Genomic DNA, 22,603 nt, shown 5'->3' with positions numbered 1-22,603 from the left:
GGAACTCTGGGACTGTTCCTACAGCCTCTCATCGGCTTCTTCACATGAACCATGACACTACTCTTTTCTCCTTTCTTTGTTGTCTTTCTGTTTCCGTTATCCTCTCATTCTCTCCAATCTTCAATTTTTCAATTCTGTCTCTCACACTCCCATTATTTATTTCCTCTTTCTACCGGCATCTATTATCTTCCTGTCCAAAAGCAGGAAAAACAATACAAAAGACAATGGTCCAATACATTTATTTTTATTTTTTAAATGCCATTGCCTCATTATAACCAGTGATTTACTGTGTAACCCTTTTCTTAGGACAACTACATTCTCACTGATGTGTTACCATCTCTGTTACTACCCCTGTATTATGCCAGTAGAGAAGTTAGTTCTTGTTCTAAACATGATGCCAAACGGATCTAGAATATGTAGCTCTGTGCCGTATGTAGTCAGTGGCTGACTGAAGGAGTAACCACACGATGCCTCTCTTAATGGCATACTGTTCATGTTATGATACTGTAGTCTACTGTCTGTTATATCTCTAGCTTCTTTAACCATCTTCACTTCTGTGCTATGCTTAGGGCTAGGAGTATTTCCTTACCAGGAACAACTCTATGGAAATACTCCTGGCCCAAGTTATACTTTATATACAGTACCAGTCAAACATTTGGACACCTAATCAATCCAGGGTTTTTCTTTATTTTTTACTATTTTCTACATTGTAGAATAATAGCGAAGACATCAACACTATGAAATAACACATATGGAATCATGTAGTAACCAAAAAAGTGTTAAACAAATCTAAATCTATTTCATATTTGAGATTCTTCAAAGTAGCCACCCTTTGCCTTCATGACAGCTTTGCTGTAGAACACACACACACACACACAAAACACACACACACGCACACAAAATAGTTTGTGTCCAAGCTTTTGACTGGTACTGTAGAAAATATATAGATTATGCATGATTAAAGATGCTGACTTTAAATATGATTTCTGTACAGACATGGTTTTATGACTTTAATATATCATGATAGCATGTTTGCATTTCACACTGGGGTCGACTAACCACTCAATGTAAATGTACAAACTGTAAAGACACTTTGAAATGCACGTTGTAGATTAAAACCTCTCTGTAGAAAGATGTGAAAACCCATCCTGTCTGGTTTCTTTCATTGACAAGGTGTATACGTGTTGCAACGTGACTGTTATACGATCTATGACTGGGGATAGGTGGAAAATCACCCTTTGCTTTTCTGGAATCAAGTGGGCTTTTCATGTGTATGGGTACAGGGCCGGCGGGCTCTGATGTTTTGTGTTATGTGTGTGTGTTGCTTGTGTTGTTGGCCACAGGCAGTGTCTGCTCTGMGGACAGAGAGGGTTAATGGCGGGATGAAAGGGGTTAATCATGCCATAATGATGTTATATAAACCATGGGATCCTTATTGGGGTCAATAYGTCCCATAGGCAGATGGAGGGGGAGAGGACAAGTGAGCTCATGGATGGAGGAGCGTTTAGTGGACYGTGGTGAATAAATGGAGAGGAGAGGCAGGGAGAAATGGCAGGGAAGGGAAAACTAGATGAAAGATTACTGAGCTAATAGCCCTAGCCATTCCAATGTTATGTTCCATTTTATCAGACACAAGTTTCTTGTATGTTTTTTTTCCTATTGCAGTCCACATTTCATAAAATATCTACAGTATTCAGGGGCTGCAGTTGGCCCACAAGCCAGGGTTTGGACACCTCTTGTATAGATGTAGATCCAGTTGAAGGTAAGGGGATAGAGGGATCAAGGAAGAGGAGACTGTGAAGGCTAGATGATGTGGGGAGTTAACTACAGTCGTCTAGGAATTACTGGGGGCTTGTTAATGTCATGCTGGCTTTAATGCGTGATGTCTCTCTGTGTCCCTGTCTGAGAGACCCTGGGCAGAGCAGCCACTTGAATTACATCAAGTCCCTGTCCGAGAGACACTAGGTAGAGCAGCCACTTGAATTACATCAATATGACCCCTGATAGTGCTTCAATGTCACACACACACACACACACACACACACACACACACACACACACACACACACACACACACACACACACACACACACACACACACTCACACACACAGTCTTGTACAGTTGAAGTCAGAAATTTGCATACACCTTAGCCAAATACATTTAAACTGTTTTTCACAATTCCTGACATTTAATCCTAGTAGAAATTCCCTTTCTTAGGTCAGTTAGGATCACCACTTTATTTTAAGAATGTGAAATGTCAGAATAATAGTAGAGAGAATGATACATTTATTTCAGCTTTTATTTCTTTCATCACATCCCCAGTGGGTCAGAAGTTTACATACACTCAATTAGTATTTGGTAGCAATGCCTTTAAATTGTTTCACTTGGGTCAAATGTTTCGGGTAGCCTTCCACAAGCTTCCCACAATAAGTTGGGTGAATTTTGGCCCATTCTTCCTGACAGAGCTGGTGTAACTGTGTCAGGTTTGTAGGCCTCCTTGCTCACACACGCTTTTTCAGTTCTGCCCACAAATCTTCTATAGGATTGAGGTCAGGGCTTTGTGATGGCCACTCCAATACCTTGACTTTGTTGTCCTTAAGCCATTTTGCCACAGCTTTGGAAGTATGCTTGGGGTCATTGTCCATTTGGAAGACCCATTTGCGACCAAAATTATTCACATAATTTTCCTTCCTTTTGTGAAGTGCACCAGTCCCTCCTGCTGCAAAGCACCCCCACAACATGATGCTGCCACCCCCGTGCTTCACGGTTGGGATGGTGTTCTTCGGCTTGCAAACCTCCCCCTTTTTCCTCCAAACATAACAATGGTCATTATGGCCAAACAGTTCTATTTTTGTTTCATCAGACCAAAGGACATTTCTCCAAAGTACGATCTTTGTCCCCATGTGCAGTTGCAAACCGTAGTCTGGCTTATTATGGTGGTTTTGGAGCAATAGCTTCTTCCTTGCTGAGTGGCATTTCAGGTTATGTCGATAATAGGACTTTTACTGTGGATATAGATACTTTTGTACCTGTTTCCTCCAGCATCTTCAGACGGTCCTTTGCTGTTGTTCTGGGATTGATTTGCACCTTTCTCACCAAAGTACTTTCATCTCTAAGAGACAGAACGCGTCTACTTCCTGAGCGGTATGACGGCTATGTGGTCCCATGGTGTTTAAACTTGCGTACTATTGTTTGTASAGATGAATGTGGTACCTTCAGGCGTTTGGAAATTGCTCCCAAGGATGAACCAGACTTGTGGAGGTGTACAATTTTTTTTCTGGAGTCTTGGCTGATTTCTTTAGATTTGTCCATGATGTCAAGCAAAGAGGCACTCAGTTTGAAGGTAGGCTTTGAAATACATCCACAGGTACACCCCCAATTGACTCAAATGATGTCAATTAGCCTATCAGAAACTTCTAAAGCCATGACATAAATTTCTGGAATTTTCCAAGCTGTTTAAAGGCACAGTCAACTTAGTGTATGTAAACTTCTGACCCACTGGAATTGTGATACAGTGAATTATAAGTGAAGTAATCGGTCTGTAAACAATTGTTGGAAAAATGACTTGTGTCATGCACAAAGTAGATGTCCTAACCAACTTTACACAACTTTAGTTTGTTAACAAGGAATTTGTGTGTGGTTGAAAAATGAGTTTTAATGACTCCAACCTAAGTGTATGTAAACTTCCGACTTCAATTGTATATCACACCACTCACTCACACACTGTGTCTGACTGAGTCACGTGGTGCTTCTAAAGTTCATCTCCCAGTTAGACTAGAGCCTGAGCCTGTCTAAGACCTAGTGTGGGTCTGACTACACTGTGGTTGGCTCATAACACCCCTCCCGTGGTGGTATGTAATCCCTGTCCCACATTGGAGCTGTGGGATTAGGAAATGGTGAAGAGTCATCCAGTCATTAATATGGAGATGTCTGTCTGCCTGCCTGCCCTCATCCACCCATACCAAAGAGCAACCTGACATTGTCATGAGCTGTTCATAATGTGGCCTGAAGATCAGCCAGAGAGAGAGAGAGAGGCATGAAAGAGAAGGATGAGAGAGAGTGTGGCAGAGTGCGAGGCGGAGGGATGTAAGAGTGGGATTTATGGATAGAGTGAGAGAGGCTACTTCTGTGTCTACATCTCATTCCCCCTGTCATCACCACCTCCCTCCCTCCCTCTKTGCTGTTGTCTTCATCCCTCTCTTTTTGTCTCCTCCCTCATCTTTGATCCTGACTTGGTCACATAGCTGTTTCCTCAAATTATCATGATCCACACCAGACTTTAGCCTTCTGACACATGATTGGCCCAGATGATGTGGCAAAACTCAAAGCATATAGTCAACCTCCAAGCTTAGCCAACAACTCCTTCATGCGTCTCTGGGATGTGTCAGGAGCAGAAATGCCTGATGTATTTTCACAGCGTGGCTAGCTTGTAGGAGGCGCGGCACATCCGTACCATAAGTGGCAGAGTAATGCATTATTAAGACTGGCACAGGGTGAATATTGTACATTATTCTCTTCATGCTCACAGTGTGACGGCACTCATCCAGCTCCTGGATAGCATATCAGACTCAACGCAAAGTGTGTGTGTGTTTGCATTGTCTGAGTGTTTGTGTGTGTGTGTGTGTGTGCGTGTGTTCAGGCAGTAGTATGGTCTGTGTTTTTGTCATCAAACTTTTAGAAACTTCCAGAGTCTGACAACAATGTTTGAGACAGGAAGCTTCCTGTGCTCCTGTGCCCTTCTCCTCCTTTGGGCCCCTCTCTATTTCCTTCGCTTCATCTCTTCTTCCCTGTAACCCCTCCTCCTCCCACTTCCTCCTGCTCCATCTCTAAATGTCTTCTCCTTCCCACTCTACCTCCCTTTCACTCTCTTCTCTTCTCTCAGTCCATATCAATACCTGTTTCCTGTTTCCACCACCCTGCTGCTTCTCTCCCATCTCTCTCCTTCTCCTTCTCCCCTCCGTCTCCTCTCCTTCGCTCAAATTCTTCCATTTGGCCTTGTGTTTGCCCTAGCTCTCTCTCTATTTCCCTCTCTCCCTCTCCGTGCCTCTCCGTCTGCTCTGACCTCATCCCTGCTCTCTCTGTTCTCCCTCTTTCCCCTCTTTCTCTCTGTTCTCCCTATTTCCCCCTGGAGCCCTCTTCCTGGACCTTCTGTTTGTAGGTAAAGGGCCACAGCTGTTGTAGGTGACAGGGCTGCCATAAGGACATACAGGTTGCAGTGAGGGAGATGTGTGGTATAAGGGCATGGTTGACTGACAGTACCGCAGTAGACTAACGGTAAGGTGGGGTGTTCTCCCGCGTTGAGGGAGGGAAGCCAGGGGCCAGACGACCGTGGCTAAGTGGAGGAGACTCTGAGCGAAATAATTCATTACAATGGTAAGCTGTGTGCACATGCACACCAAAACACACACACAAACTTGTGTGCATAGAGTACACACAAACACACACACAAACTTGTGTGCATACAMTACACACAAACACACACACAAACTTGTGCATGCACACACATTCCCGCTCACATTAGTACACACAAACACCACCACACACTGGGTGTGTTGTCTGTCTTATTTTACTTACTGCTGTTGAATATTCATGGCAGGACAGAGAGACATTGTCAGTGAATTTGAAAAAGAACAGCATGTTAGTTTTGGATAAACAACAGAATGTGCTTTTGACAAGACCCTAAGCACATAGTGGCTGGGACAAACGCATCTTGAAATAATTTTCGTCCTACAAATTTTGTTCTAGATTTTGAACAGTGGGAACTATTACTGACTATGACTGGTACTACCCCATCCCTGAAAACTAACACTCTCAGGAACACGTACGTATCTTAGGTTTCCACCTACGACACAAGCCGTGCAGGAATCACTAGAAGGGAGAATGATGAAGCTGCACAGAATACCTGAGGGAAATGAATTGATTCTCCACAAACCATCATACATAAGATTGTTTGATGGTCATCKCTGATGTTTTCCTGAACTGTCCAATACCTTTTGGATGTATTTCAATCACTCCAAAGCATACTTCCCACTACAGACTGACATTTCCCATTATCTGATTTGACATACCTTGTGCTACAACTTATTGAGATAATGGCAATGAGGTCAGATTCTTAAGATTCATCAAACTATTTCGCACATTTGTTTCTGATAACCCAGGTGTCCAAAAATAGAGAATCAGAGAGTCAAATAGCTTGATGGTCCATGTTAATAGTAATATCATGTAGAAATACAATTTTATTATCATGTATGAATCAATTTCGCTTTGTGACCCCCAAACCCCCATTCTCTAATAGGTATGGCAGCCCAATGACTTTATTTCACCTCTGAAATATTATTGACCACCACTAACACAGGAACTGATAGGAATGTGTGTGTGTTTGACAGGGAAGCACCTCTCCAATGTCAGGGTGAAAATCACAGTAGTACTTATAGGGGTGCCTGTGAAGGAGAGGGGAGAGGAAGGGGGGGGGGGAAACCACAGCTAAATCTGTTGGGAGACATCACTGAAGAGATGGAGAAGACAGGGCAAGCCCTACTGTGTGTGTGTGTGTGTGTGTGTGTGTGTGTGTGTGTGTGTGTGTGTGTTGTGGTGTGTGGTTCGAGGCTGTTGATGATAGCATCAGTTAAGGTTGGAACAGTTTCATAACTACACTATGTTGAAGATGGAATGATTTGGTTTGTGACACTAAGCCCACTGACTGTTTCTGTCTCGTCCATTCAATACTGATGAGGAGGGAGACAGGAATTAGTCTAACCATTTCTAAACGTGATCAACTCAACATATGCCTGTGGCACAACCCAAATCTCCTATCCTCCTACTTACAGTGCATTTGAAGGTCTTCAGACCCCTTGACATTTTCTACATTTGGTTACGTTACAGCCTTATCCTAAAATGTATTGAATTAATGAATTTCCCCCAACTATCTACACACAGTACCCTACAATGACAAAGTACAAACAGAAATACCTTATTTACAAGTATTCAGACCCTTTGCTATGAGGCCAGAAATTGAGCTCAGTGGCATCCTGTTTCCATTGATCATCATTGAGATGTTTCTACAACTTGATTGGAGTCCACCTGTGTAAATTCAATTGATTGGATGTGTTTTGGAAAGGCACACGCCTGTCTATGTAAGGTCCCAAATTGACAGTGTTGTCAGAGCAAAAACCAAGCCATGAGGTTGAGGAATTGTCTGTACAGCTCTGAGACAGGATTGGGTTGAGGCACAGATCTGGGGAAGGATACCAATGAATGTCTGCAGCCTTGAAGGTCCCAAGAACACAGTGGCCTCCGTATTTTAAATGGAAGAAGTTTGGAACCACCAAGACTCCTCCAAGAGCTGTCCGTCCGCGCCAAACTGAGCAATCGGGGGAGAACGGCCTTGGTCAGGGAGATGACCAAGAACCCGATGGTCACTCTGACAGAGTTCCAGAGTATGTTCTGTGAAGATGGGAGAACCTTCCAGAAGGACAACCAAGTGGAAGCCACTTGCAGTTAAAGGCAATGGCAGCCCACTTGGAGTTTGCCAAAAAGCACCTAAAGGACTCTCAGACCATGAGAAACAAGATTATCTGGTCTAAGGAAACCAAGATTGAACACTTTGGCCTGAATGCTAAGGTGTCACGTCTGGAGGAAACCTGGCACCATCCCTACGGTGTGCCACCGTAGGGATGGTGGCACCACCGCACAACCGTAGGGTGGTGATGAAAACCTGCTTCCAGAGCACTCAGGACCTCAGACTGGGGCAAAGGTTCACCTTCGTCCAGAAACAGGACAACAACCCTAAGCACACAGCCAAGACAARGCAGGAGTGGCTTCGGGACAAGTCTCTGAATGTCCTTGAGTGGCCCAACCAGAGCCCGGACTTGAACRATATCAAACATCTCTGGAYAGACCTGAAAATAGCTATGCAGCGACACTCCCCCTCTAACCTGACAGAGCTTGAGAGGATCTGCAGAGAAGAATGGGAGAAACTTCCCAAATACAGGTTTACCAAGCTTGTAGCGTCAAACTCTATAAGACTCAAGGCTGTAATCGCTGCCAAAGGTSCTTCAACAAAGTCCTGAATAAAGGGTCTGAATATTATGTACATGTAATATAAAATCTTTTCATTTTTTATACATTTGCAAAKAATTATAGAAACCTGTTTTTGCTTTGTCATTATMGGGGTATTGGTAGGCTATTGGGGGGCAGGTAGCCTWGTGGTTAGAGCGTTGGGCTAGTAACCAAAAGGTTGCTGGATCGAATCCCRGAGCTGAGAAGGTAAAAAWCTGTCATTCTGTCCCTGAGCAAGGCAGTTAACCCACTGTTCTCTGGATGCCGAAGACGTGGATGTCGATTATGGCAGCCTGCCGCACTTCTCTACAGTATCAATTGCTGTGGTGGTGAAGTGGTTCGTTAATAACTAATCAGACCTATTTGGGGGTAGAAACACCATAGTCACAAACTTTTTGAACAGCCCATCCCTCTGATAAGGACGAAGGTATGAGATGTTGTAGTGGTGGTTTGCATGCTAGCGMTTTAGTCCATCCGATGTCAACTCTTTTTCTCCTAATATCAGCTGTCATCGCCCAGATGCGATGACATCATTTGTCAATCTTGTCCTATGGGCTGTGACATCACGTGCCAATTGTTGGCTGGATTCTATAGGCTGCGTGACGCAAATGCAGGTCACTGACTATGTTAAGGGGAATATGCCATCCTCTTCTAGATCATTTTGACAGACATGCCATGAATGTGGACATGTCTTGTGTGTATGAGAGAGAGAGAGATAGAGAGAGAGAGCATGTTTGAGATTGGGGTCAGATGAGGAATTTCTATTATTTTTCTGTCACGACTTTCTTCTCAACTCAGTCAGTTAACCTATGACCCCTCAAGTCCTCCATCCCAGAATGCACCATGTCGACGCTGAGTGGCCATTTTCCCATAATCCTCTTCTCTCATACATTTTTCTCCCTCTGATACACCTGCTTTGATCAGCTTTGAGTCACTGAGACAGTTTTCWCTGATCAGGATGTGGGCCTCTAGCTAAGTACTGTAGCCACTTAAACCCAGTTAACCATTAACCATTGAAGCCCAGCACCAACCCAGTTTGAAGGTTTTCAAGCACATCGTCTCTGATGAGTGTAGCCTTTCATAGTTGAGAGATCTCAGTTCATCAGAGCACCAAGGCACCATACAAAGACATCTTCAAACACCAGAACAGGGGAATTATTTATTTATTCATGATTATTTTTTACATTTTAGTCATTTAGCAAACACTCTTATACAGTGCAACTGAAGGTTAATGCATTCGTCTTAAGTTAACTAGGTGAGACAACCACATATCACAGTGTTGTAGTAACACTGTACCATTAGCGTAGCCTTGCTGTATTAATTAGTGGACGTATAGCCTATAACAGCTACTGTTAGAGTACAACTTTGAGCGAGACAATATTCTGTGCATTTCCTTTGAAGCTGGGTGATTTGAGCTTTGATGGCCCTCGTTAGCCTCTCGTGTCTAATCCTTCAAATAACAAACAGATTAAGATTAACCCGCAGGGGAAAGAGGGGAAGAAGACTGTTTTACTTATTTATCCTCCTTTACTCAGTCAAATTCAGCATTTACTAATTATGGGACAAACAAGAACAGCAGCAACATCAACAATAGCAGCAGCAAACAACCAGAGAACAAGAGAAGCAAATAGGGGAACAACACACACACACACACACACACACACACACACACACACACACACACACACAGCAGCTGCCCCCCATAGGCTGGGAAGGGAACCGCCGTGCAGGTATTTTATCCCGCGAGACTTCCCTTTTCCAAGTCATTAGAGTGAACGGGAGCCTCTCAGAGGCAGCAGCTGTCTGGCCCATGGCACCAAGTGGAGCGGAAAATCCATATAATTTCATTGTGATAATCAGCCTCCCCTTTCCCGACCACTTCCACGGAACGAAGAGCGGAGAAGAAAGGAATAAAAATACAAAAGAAAGAATGTGCACTTTAGGCATGGTTTCCCACAGTAGCTCGCTCTCTCTCTGTGACTCTCTAATTTAAGGCACACTGTTATTCTTAACAGTAACTGTGTCTGTCACCCATGAAGCATGTATGGTTGCTTTAGCTAAGAGTAAATGCCATAATCCATTATCAGATTAGCTCTTTCCCTTCAATGGTTTAACCTCCTTGTGCATAGAAAGCACAACACACACACACACACACACACACATACACACACATCCATCAGTGTGATCTGGGAGGAGTTGATTTGTGTGTTTTCATGTGATTCTGTGTTCTCTGGGAGATAAATCATTTATTCTTCCTCTGTCTCTCACTCTCTCTGTGTCTGCGTCTCTATGTCTGTCAGAAATGTCTCCTTTTGTGACAATTTTGACTTGCTGTGGGAGCAGCCAACCTCTTTAAAAGAAACGGGATTCACCCCAACTGCAGGGGTTCCAGGATTATGTCCATCAACACAACACACTACTTAAGAGACTGACGGTCTGGGTTTGGTAGCCCTCCAGTCCTCCCTGTCATAARAAGCAACAGGGGAATACAAGTGCAGTCAATGTAAGTAACCTAATCTATGTTCCTTTAACTGTTAGCTCTGAGGGTATTGTCTGCAATAATRATATGCCCATAGAATTGAATTTCACTGTATGCACTGAAGCGATCTGTATCTGTATGCACTGAGCCTTTTTTTAGAGGCCTGAGAAACAAGGTTAATTAAATTAACAACTTTCTAACGTCAGAAAACATTAATATTCTGACCATCTCTGAAACACACTTAGATAATTCATTAGATGATTCAGTAGGAGCTATACATGGTTATAGTTGAAGTTGGAAGTTTACATACACCTTAGCCAAATACATTTACACTCAGTTTTTCACAATTCCCACAATTCCAAGCACTTTATTTTAAGAATGTGAAATGTCAGAATAAAAGTAGAGAGAAGGATTTATTTCAGCTTTTATTTCTTTCATCACATTCCCAGTGGGTCATAAGTTTACATACACTCAATTAGTATTTGGTAGCATTGCCTTTAATTTGTTTAACTTGGGTCAAACATTTCAGGTAGCCTTCCACAAGCTTCCCACAATAAGTTGGGTGAATTTTTGCCCATTCCTCCTGTCAGAGCTGGTGTAACTGAGTCAGGTTTGTAGGCCTCCTTGCTTGCACACAATTTTTAGTTCTGCCCACACATTTTCTATGGGATTGAGGTCAAACCGTAGTCTGGCTTTTTATGGCGGGTTTGGAGCAGTGGCTTCTTCCTTGCTGAGTGGCCTTTCAGGTTATGTCGATATAGGACTCGTTTTACTGTGGATATAGATACTTTTGTACCTGTTTCCTCCAACATCTTCACACGGTCCTTTGCTGTTGTTCTGGGATTGATTTGCACTTTTCTCACCAAAGTACTTTAATCTCTAAGAGACAGAGCGCGTCTACTTCCTGAGCGGTATGACGGCTGCYTGGTCCCATGGTGTTTATACTTGCGTACTATTGTTTGTACAGATGAACGTGGTACCTTCAGGCGTTTGGAAATTGCTCCCAAGGATGAACCAGACTTGTGGAGGTGTACAATTTTTTTCTGAGGTCTTGGCTGATTTCTTTACATTTTCCCATYATGTCAAGCAAAGAGGCACTGAGTTTGAAGGTAGGCCTTGAAATACATCCACAGGTACATCTCCAATCGACTCAAATGATGTCAGTTAGCCTATCAGAAGCTTCTAAAGCCAAGACATAGTTGTCTGAAATTTTCCAAGCTGTTTAAAGGCACAGTCAACTTAGTGCATGTAATCTTCTGTCCCACTGGAATTGGGATACAGTGAATTATAAGTGAAATAATCTGTCTGTAAACAATTGTTGGAAAAATTACTTGCATCATGCACATAGTAGATGTCCTAACCYACTTGCCAAAACTATAGTTTGTTAACAATAAATTTGTGGAGTGGTTGAAAAATGAGTTTTAATGACTCCAACCTAAGTGTATGTAAACTTCTGACTTCAACTGTAAAGAGAAGATAGAAATGCAAATGGAGGCAGTGTTGCCAAGTATGTCCAGAGTCATATTCCTGTTAGGCTGAGAGAGGATCTCATGTCAGATGACGTAGAAGTAACATGGCTACAGATTCATCTGCCTCACCTAAAGCTTATTCTCGCACAGAAGATGCTATTGACCACCAAGTGCTAAAAGTCAGTATTTGGACTATATGTGTGAAATGCTCGTGTGATTTGCATGTGCATGTGATTTCAACAGAGAGGTGTATTTTCTAGGTGACCTAAAAATTGACTAGTTGTCATCAAGCTGTCCACTCAAAAATAAGCGTCAAACTGTAACCGATGCCTGCAACCTGGTTCAGGTTCAGGTCAACCTACCAGGGTACTTACAAAAAGAACAGGAAGTAAATCATCCATGCGTATTGATCACATCTTTACTAATGCTGCAGAAATCTGCTCTAAAGCACTATCCACACCACATTGATAATAATTTAGCCATATCTAGAAAAAACAAAGCTCCCAAGACTGGACCTAAAATTGTGTATAAGCGATCATACAAGAGGTTTTGCAATGATTCCTATGACAAAGATGTGAAAAATATTTGTTGGTCTGATGTATGTTGAGGAACAACCTGACGCTGCACTTGAAGCATTTATGAAACTGCATCTTCCTGTTACAGATAGGGATGCACCCAACAAGAAACGGACTGTTAGAACTGCCAAATCCCCATGAATAGATGGTGAATTGAAAAACTGTATGGCTGAGAAGGATGAGGCAAAGGGAATAGCAAATCATTCTGACAACACAGCACACTGGCAAACATACAGTAAATTGAGAAATCAGGAAACTAAACTCAACAAAAAGAAGAAGAAACTGTGCTATGGAACAAAGATGATATAAAGAGCAATCTGGAGTACTTAAAAAAAATTATAGGCAAAAAAGCGAACTCAGCTCCATTCTTCATTGAGGCAGATGGCTTGTTCATAACAAAAGCTTTTGATATTGCCAACCACTTTAATAACTTTTTTTGTTGACAAGATTAGCAAACTTAGGTATGACATGCAAACATCAAATGCTGAGCCTTCATATTCTTGCACAACAMACCAAATAATGAAAGACAAGCACTGTAGTTTTGAGTTTCGCAAAGTGGGTGTGAAAGAGGTGAATTCTTTGTCGTTACATCTATAAATAAGGACAAGCCACCTGGTACCGACAACATGGACAGTAAAGTGCTGAGGTTGGTAGCGGAATACATTTTGACTTCATATGAAGCCTAGAAGATGGTGTGTGCCATCAGGCCTGGAAGAAGGACAAGGTTATTCCACTGTCCAAGAATAGCAGAGCACCCTTTAATGGTTCAAACAGCCAACCAATCAGCCGGTTACCATTGTAAAAATATATATATTTTACCAAATACAAAGTTATTTTGCAGAAAACAAATTAAACAACAGATTTTTAGCATGCTTATAGGGAAGGGCACTCAACATGCTCGCACTGACACAAATGACTGATGATTGGCTGAAAGAAATTGATAGCAAGAAGTTTGTGGGAGCTGTTTTGTTAGACTTCAGTGCAGCTTTTGATATKATTGATTATAACCTATTGCAAAAAAAACGTAGGTGTTATGGATTTGCATCCTCTGCCTTATAATGGATTGAGAGTTACCTKTCTAATAGAACACAGAGGGTTTTCTTTAATGGAAGCCTCTCTAACGCTAATGCAGTTGAGTGTGGTGTACCGCAGGTCAGCCGGCTAGGGGCATTATTGTTTTCTGTTTTTACAAATGACCGTCCACTGACCTTGAATAAAGCCTATGTGTCTATGTACGCTGAACAGTACACAGTATAAATAACTGACACCATTAACATAGAGCTCCAGTCAGTTTTAGAATGGGTAACTAGCAATAGGCTGMTGCTAAATATCTCAAACTAAAAGCATTGTTTTTGGGACAAATCACTCACTCAACGCTAAACCTCATTTAGATCTATTATTGAATAATGTGGTGACTGAGCAAGTTGAGGGGGCGAGACTGCTGGGTGTAAACCCTAGATAACAAGCTGTCATGGTCAAAACATGTAGACTCAATGGTTGCGTAAATGGGAAGAGGTTTGTCCATGATAAGGCATTGCTCTGCTTTCTTGACATCTCAGTCAACCTACAGGTCGTAGTTTTGTCTCAGCTGGACTACTGYCCTGGTGTATGGTCATGTGTGGCAAAGAGGGACATACAGTACCAGTCAAAAGTTTGGACACACCTACTCATTCAAGGGTTTTTCTTTATCTTTACTGTTTTCTACAATGTAGAATAACAGTGAAGASATCAAAACTATGAAATAGCACTCTGCAGCAGAGGTAACTCTGGGTCTTCRTTTCCTGTGGCGGTCTTCATGAGAGCCAGTTTCATCGTAGCGCTTGATTGTTTTTGCGACTGCACTTGAAGAAACTTAAAGTAATGATGGACTGTRGTTTCTCTTTGCTTATTTGAGCTGTTATTGCCATGATTAGAGCTTGTAAGTAAGCATTTCACTGTTGTATTCAGCGCATGTGACAAATAAACTTTGATTTGATTTGATATGGACTTGGTCTTTTACCAAACAGGGCTATCTTCTGTATACCACCCCTACCTTTTCACAACACAACTGATTGGCTCAAATGCATTAAGAAAGAAAGAAATTCCACAAATTTAACTTTTAACAAGGCACACCTGTTAATTGAAATGCATTCCAGGTGACTACCTCATGAAGCTGGTTGAGAGAATGCCAAGAGTGTGCAAAGCTGTCATCAAGGCAAAGGGTGGCTACTTTGAAGAATCTAAAATATATTTTGATTTGTTGAACACTTTTTTGGTTACTACATGTTTCCATGTGTGCTATTTTATAGTTTCGATGTCTTCACTATTCTACAATGTCGAAAATAGTAAAAAAAAAAAAAWWATCCTTGAACGAGTAGGTGTGTCCAAACTTTTGACTGGTACTGTAGGTCAATTCCAGTTGGTCCAGAACAGAGCAGCACGTATTGCACTTAGATGTTCTCTTGGCTCAAAGCTGAGGAGAGATTGACTGRATCARTATTGGTCTTTGTGCGAGGTGTTGATGTGTTAAAGGTARCAAACTGTCTCTTCAAGCAGTTGGCACACAGTTCAGACAGTCATCGGTACAACACAAGACATGCAATCAGAAGTCCCTTCACAGTCCCCAAGTCCGGAACACAGGCTGGGAAACGCGCAGTATTAAATAGAGCCATGACTACATGGAACTCTCTGCTAGCTAGCAATAAAACTAAATAAAAAAACTGATAAAAGAACACATTACGGCACAACGGGGACTGTGAAGAGACACAGTCATGTTTAAATATTCGGTATTGTAATTTGCACTATATTATGTATTGTATTATATAGGTGGGTGGCCTTGCCCGAGCCTTGGCTTGTTCAAGACGGAATGGCTAATAGGGAAAGAGCCATCTCCTGTTTCTGAAGCGTGAGGCAGAGGCAGGAGATTATGTAGTGTTATGTAGTGTTCTGTAGTATTATGTAATGTTATGTAGTGTTATGTAGTGCATTTATTGTTTCCTGTTTGGACACCAGGAAGGGGATCCCAATAAAATACTAAATAATAATACTCCCTATCTCTCTTTGAGGAGGTTGGCACCTCGCTGTGCCCCTTGGGGTGCCACAAGTAGGAGCTGAGGTTGGCGCTGCGTCTGGGCTCTCTGCTCTGCTGCAAACCCAGTTATGCCACACTAATCCTGATGTTGTGCCCGGTTCTCTCACCTGCTACACGTATGCATGAGCGGGTGCACACACACACACGCCCATGCAAACACACACACAATTGAGACAGTTCCCAGTTCTCCCACCTGGTGGTCACTCTGTGTCTCTGTTGGTTGTTCTCTCACACTGTGAAACACTGTCAGTCATGGTGCCGCTCATACTCACTGGCCACATTAGAGAAGTGAGTGACCATGGGAACAGAGAGAGAGAGACAGAGAGAGAGAGAGACTGTATGTGTTTCCCAGAGTGTGGTGTGGCCTTAGAGTAAAGCCCATGGGGGACTACTGGGCTGCAGGGTCAGCAGTGTGTTTGGGTGGGACATGTCAGGCAGGCCCTGTCAGGGGCTCTCAGAGTCTGTGTGTAGTGACACATCATAGAGTCAGAACACTGAGGTTGACTAACTGATGGAACGTGACAGGGTGAACATCAACATAGAAGATCAGTCTTAGACAGACAGAGAGAGAGAGAGACAGAGGAGAGATGGATGGATGGTGAGAGGAGGGAGGGGGTAAAGATTAAACAGAAAAAACACACCCAGGCACGGGCACGCAGGCATGCACAAACTCTCTCTCTCTCAATTCAATTCAATTCAGTAGACTTTATTGACATGGCAAGTTAAATGAATTACATTGTCAAAGTATGCATATAACAAAGAATGGTGGGACCAACAGAAATAAGGCAACAATAATAATACTCCTTCTCTCTGCCGTGTCAGAAAAAGGTCAGAAGAGGTTTAAGTTCAGTCTGCTGTGAGATTCCCAAAGCACAGTCAGCCATCCTTCCCTCTTCCCCCTGAAGCCCCTTGTCCCATAGTAAAGAACTTCCTCTCTAAGTAGGCTACATGCAGCTGTCAATCAATAAAGAACGAGATAAGGCTCTAGCACCACTCACTCTTCTCTTGGAGGACAGGCTGACCCTTAACCTTTTATCGGCATCCCTTAGGAGGAAGAACTGGTAGACGTGTGTCATATATTTTATCAAATGAAAGCTACAGAGAATGACATCCAGCCAGACTTCACTGCTTTTAGCGAGCCCTAGTGGACGGTCTGTGACCTGCATGTGGAGAACCACGGCGAGAGAAGCAGACAAGCGAACTGCAGAGAAAATACATCTCACCCCAGCAGCTGCTAAGCYTCAAAATGTGATTTTCTTGGTGAGAAATGTCAGAAGTTCATGTTCACTATACGCATGACTGTTGGATAACCTATATATGCTAAAGTTATATCATACTCTTTTCTGAACTATTTCCAATTCCTCCTTATCTTTCCCATAGTGGCAAATAATATAGCCTAGCTTTATCAGACTACCAAGCTAACTCCCGGTATCTCAGAATTTTCACAACAACAGGTAGACTACAGTTTTAGTCTACAGTTTCCTCACAGGTGCGCACCCACGCCTGGTAATCTGCCCAGTGCTGTGGATCCGTAGACGTTCCTCTGATTGGTTTAGGATCCTGTTTAAACCCCATTCAAACTCCCCCCCCCCCCCCCCKKCKKRTSSACGTTGTGTGAAGGTTATGTTGAAGATGGCAAAATCTTAGTAAAGGGTTGCATTTCATTTCTAACGTTAAGTAAACAAAATACAGTTCTATACATAAATATGTATACATCGTTTTGATTCCTGGATGGAGAGGAAGTTAGGGCTGACAGATGGGGAGCCAGAGGGTGAATCAACTCTAGCTGCAGGTTAAGGGTCACACACACACACACACACACACACACACACAATATTTAAAGTGCGGGAGAGACAGAACGAGACCACCAAAAGACACATACTTTTTTCAGCTATACACATCTCTTCATGAGGGGTTTCAGTTGAGTAGCCAGGTCTCTAGCCTGTCTCTGTGCCGCCCACCCCCATTGTTCAACTGTTTGTAATCAGATTCATATTCCACAACCCCTTCTTATGCAACCACAGTAAACACTATCTACATGCTAAATTAAAATTAGAGACCATTAGTCTATGGTCCTTAAGAATTTATATTGGAAATAATTGTTTAATTGACAGCTGGTGATAAAATGATTGTTTCTTATTAAGATCTTATACATAACTTAAAGTGAAGTTTCTATTCTACGCCACCTCTTCCTCTCTTCTCCCCTGTTCCAGGGGTACCAGTGCACGGCCCATCCAGCATGCCAACGACACGGTCACAGTACGCTTCGGACTCAAGATCTCACAGCTGGTGGACGTGGTGAGGATGCACACTACACCACGTGCACACACACAAGCAAGGAATTGAAGCGAAACGCACACACACGCCACTCGCATGCTAAACGCCCCCACACACAGTGACGAAAGACCGTACCGTACAAACAAACAATGAAAGACACAAAGGATTCRAAATATCTTGTCTGAATGGCTTGAGCCATGTACTTTTTAAGCCAGAATTATAATTCTGTCCATGTTGCTGAAACAAAACGAGCACTGCCAGTGAAACAGCCCCATTCTGCTGAGCTGTCCAAGGTCCTGACGTAAAGCTGTTGGCCTCCATAGAACTTCCATCTAGCTTTTTCTCTCCTTTTATAGACCTCACAGAACACGCTCTTTTTCAGGGCCAGATGTGATAGGCTGAGATGGGTTAGCTGTTCTGTCAGAGAACACAAGCAGCTAATGGAACAGTCCCAGTCATGGTGTTAAATATTATCCTCACCTACACACACAGCAGGTGTCACACCCTGGCCTTAGTTATCTTTGTTTTCATTATTATTTTAGTTAGGTCAGGGTGTGACATGGGGTATGTATGTGTTTTTGTAGTGTCTAGGGGTTGTTGTATGTGTATGGGGCAGTGTCTAGTGTAGTTGTCTATGTAAGTCTATGGTTGCCTGAGTGGTTCTCAATCAGAGACAGATGTCTTTCATTTGTCACTGATTGGGAGCCATATTTAAGGCAGCCATAGGCATCATGCGTTTGTGGGTAATTGTCTATGTCTATGTTCTATGTTGCATGTGTGCACTTAGTTCTTCTTAGCTTCACGATCGGTTGTTTTGTTCATTTTGTAAGTGTTTGTTTTTTCCTTCATTAAAAGAAGATGTCTTATTTTTCACACGCTGCGTTTTGGTCCTCCATTCAAAGTCAAGACGATCGTGACAGCAGGCTATGTATTCGTCTCTGTCTCTCTGAGGGTATAGGGGGAGAGGCCTGTGGTATGTAATTATCAAAAAGGGTTGTTGTGAATACGAACTGATGTTCTCACACCATAGAGAAAGAGAATGAAAGGAGGAGAGATGAGGTTGMAAAATGTAATAGAACAAGGAGGATGGGGAAAGAGCGAGAGGTGAAACACAGGAGAAAGAGGTATGGTGAGCTAGTGAGAGAGGTGCTCTGCGCCAGGCTGATGAGTGGTACCAGTGTTGCTAGGTGTCTGTCCTGTATTAGGTCACCTCTGGACTATGTGATCCCCACAACCTCAAACTCAATCAGACAGCTGATCCCCGCTACTTATACACTTTCCTTCCACGCTCCCTCTCATTTTCTCTCCTTCTGTCAAAGTCTTGCTTACCAGTGTGGTCCTTTTCTTACATTTAATTGAATATTACAATAGCATGATTTTGTGCACGCTATTGGTGTGCGTGTGTGTGCGCTCCATTCAAATGAGATGGAATAATGAACAAGGAATTGAAGCAATTTGGCCTCAAACAGACATGATTCTGACCTGGATGTCTACTCTACATGATATCTTGGTCTCTGTCTGTCTCAGGATGAGACGAACCAGCTGATGACTACTAATGTGTGGCTGTGGCAGGTGAGGAGGAAAAGAGGTTGCAGCCTGTTTTCCATAGATGAGGATAGATAGCAATATGTCCCTCAACAGGAGTGGCTAGATGATAAACTACGATGGAACCCTGAGGACTATGGTGGGATCACATCGATCGGAGTTCCGTCTGAGACAATCCGGCTGCCCGACATCGTGCTCTATGAGAAGTAAGCTCTATGATATGTCACATATTATGATGAGCACCATTAAGCATAATGTCTTCAGACAAGACAGAGTTACATCCACCTATTTTCACACTAATGGTTCACATTAATAGACCGTTTTGTTTGATGTTTTCCTAAAATGTATGTTTTATATGCACAATAACCCTAACTCTTATTACTCCCGTCCCCCAGTGCTGACGGGCGGTTTGAGGGCTCCCTGATGACCAAAGCCATCGCTAAGTCTAACCGTAGGATCACGTGGACCCCTCCGGCCAGCTACAAGTCAGCCTGCACTATGGACGTCACCTTCTTCCCCTTCGACAGACAAAACCGCTCCATGAAGTTTGGATCCTGGACATACGATGGTAACATGGTGGACATGATCCTGTTAGGTGATTATGTAGACAGGAAGGACTTCTTCGACAACGGAGAGAGGGAGATCCTGAACGCCACGGGGGCCAGAGGAAACCGGCGGGACGCGAGGTATTCCTTCCCCTTTATAACGTACTCGTTCATTCTGAAACGTCTCCCGCTGTTCTATACACTCTCTTATTATTCCGTGTCTCGGTCTGTCGTTCCTGACCGTGCTGGTGTTCTATCTTCTGTCGGATAAAGGGGAGAAGCTCTCTCTCTCTCTCCACCTCCGTCCTTGTGTCGCTCACTGTGTTCCTCCTTGTCATAGAAGAGATCACCCCATCTTCCTCCAAGGTCATCCCTCTCATCAGGGAGTATCTCCTCTTCATTATGATCTTCGTATCTCTCCATCATCGTCACGGTGTTGGTCATCAACGTGCACCACCGCTCCTCAACCTCCTACCACCCCATGTCCCCCTGGGTTCGCTCCCTCTTCCTTCAGAGGCTACCCAGAATGCTGTGCATGTGGGCCACACTGATAGGTACCACTATCCAGAGCTGGCACCGGAGAGCCCAGAGCTGAAGCCCTGGTCTGGGGGCTGGAGAGGGGATCAGAGGGGGAGCGGGTAGACCCATGTACAGTCTTCTGGAGGGGAAAGAGGATGAGAGTCAGGCCTGGGTCACCGTGCTGGAGAGAGCTACGTATTCAGTGCGCTACATCAGCCGCCATTTCCGCAAGAAACACTTTATCAGCGAGGTGGGTCACAATGCTATATGTTTGAATCAACAAGATATGTAGTGTAATGCCATGTAAATAATTATATAATCATCAGCTGAGTTTTCCTGCTTTTCCTGTTCTCCTCATTCCAGGTTGTGCGGGACTGGAAGTTTTTTGCTCAGGTTCTGAACAGGATATTTCTGTGGGCCTTCCTCACCGTGTCGATCCTGGGGACCATCCTCATTTTTACCCTGCATATATTCCTTAGTACCCCTCCCCAGTCCGGACCCAGCACCCCACTTTAAATCATCACCCCTCCCTCGTTGGGAAACCAGCACCCCCCTTCTAACTAATTTCCCTCCCCAGTCCGGACCAGGACCCCCCCCCCCCCCCCCCCCCCCCACTAACTCAGCACCCCCTGCCGATTCGCCCTCTGATGCTAATTCCCCAAATGAAACTGAGGCCAGGACACCCTACCAACAATTTAACCCTGACCTCCAGCCTGGATCTATAGCCCCTCCGTCTCCAGTTTCTCCTGAACTTTTCAGCCAACTTGCTATGGTTAGACGCCAACCCCATACTGTTGAGCTATGCCCTGCCTTCCCCTGCCACACCTTGAGTCAGAATAGCACATCACCTTGCTATAGAGCCTTTACTCACATTTACATATTACACTGACAGAGTTCACTCACTGCACAGACAATGAATTACAAATATTAGCTTGTCTCAAAGCCACAAATTCTTAAGCACAAACTTTGACTGAAATACTTTGAATTAGTGTAATATTTACAATATATTCTTTGTAGTTACTGTATGTACCAACAACATTTTACATAGTTCTGCCTGACTTCTTCTCAATAGACTCCTCAAAACCATTATCAGCTTGTGACCCAACTATTGTGGTCTTAGTTAGTGTAACTTGGTTCGTCTGTGAGTAGAATGGCGGCGGCATCCAGGCCACTCTGATTGGACGATCAGTGTTCTATTTGTGTTCGTCGAGGGACCTCATTAGCAAGGGATTGTTTGGGTTCTGTTTTTTTGTTTGTTTGATTTGGGTTTTGTGTCCTTTGTGACTTTTATTTCATACTAGTTTGAGCACTTTAGCAACTAGTTAATTATAATAAGTTATTATTCAAGTACATTGTATAGACAACTTTTTCTCCCCCCACTGAGGTCACGTATGTGATTACTGTTAATGAGTATGAGAGCAACACAGTGAATCAACTCTACAAACAATTGTTCCGGATGTACGTCAAATCAGAATAAAGATATTTTGAATAATAGAAGTTTGTATTTCATCATGCAGTATTGAATGTCTAAATCCCTTAATTTGGATTAGCTTGGAACTGTTTAGAACGCACAGAGTGATGCGGATGTTACAGACAAGATGAACGTGATAGTTTTAAGTGTAGCATTATTTTATTCCACTAGGGGGCAACCTTGGTATGACAATGATTGTCAGGTGTCTCCTACACAGCTAAGTTTTTGCTGTAGGCCTAAATATGGGAGATATTTATTTTGTCTATCAATCCTTTGGTCCTGAATCTTCACAATATGTAATACATGTTGCTGTCTCTCACACATATATTCCCTCTTTTCTTCCCAAATGCCACCACATTGGTGCATTCTTCCTCAGAAGAAGTGGTCGAGAAAGGATTTGAAACTGGCGAAGGCAGCTGTGTTTGGAGGCATGGTGCATCGCTACCAAGTGAAATGGGGACAGGTACAGGCCACTATTTGGGTATAATTCCTGTCCCTTTGGTGAGATTTGTGGCGTCCCAGTTTATTTGTATTTCACATTTTTTTAGGGGGTAGATCATCTTTAATATTGCAAATTGTGGCTTCTATGAATG

The 22,603-nt window shown here is 43.2% G+C and overlaps 1 pseudogene; it reads left to right on the top strand.

The window, feature by feature from the left end:
• Window positions 1-7,675: 7,675 nt before the first annotated feature.
• Window positions 7,676-20,834, top strand: LOC111965500 (neuronal acetylcholine receptor subunit non-alpha-3-like; annotated as a pseudogene).
• Window positions 20,835-22,603: the final 1,769 nt, after the last annotated feature.

The sequence above is a fragment of the Salvelinus sp. IW2-2015 genome, linkage group LG6.2 (genome assembly GCF_002910315.2).
Source record: "Salvelinus sp. IW2-2015 linkage group LG6.2, ASM291031v2, whole genome shotgun sequence".
Lineage (NCBI taxonomy): Eukaryota > Metazoa > Chordata > Actinopteri > Salmoniformes > Salmonidae > Salvelinus > Salvelinus sp. IW2-2015.
Note: the sequence above shows the minus strand (reverse complement) of the source record. Positions and strands in the feature narration are given on the sequence as shown.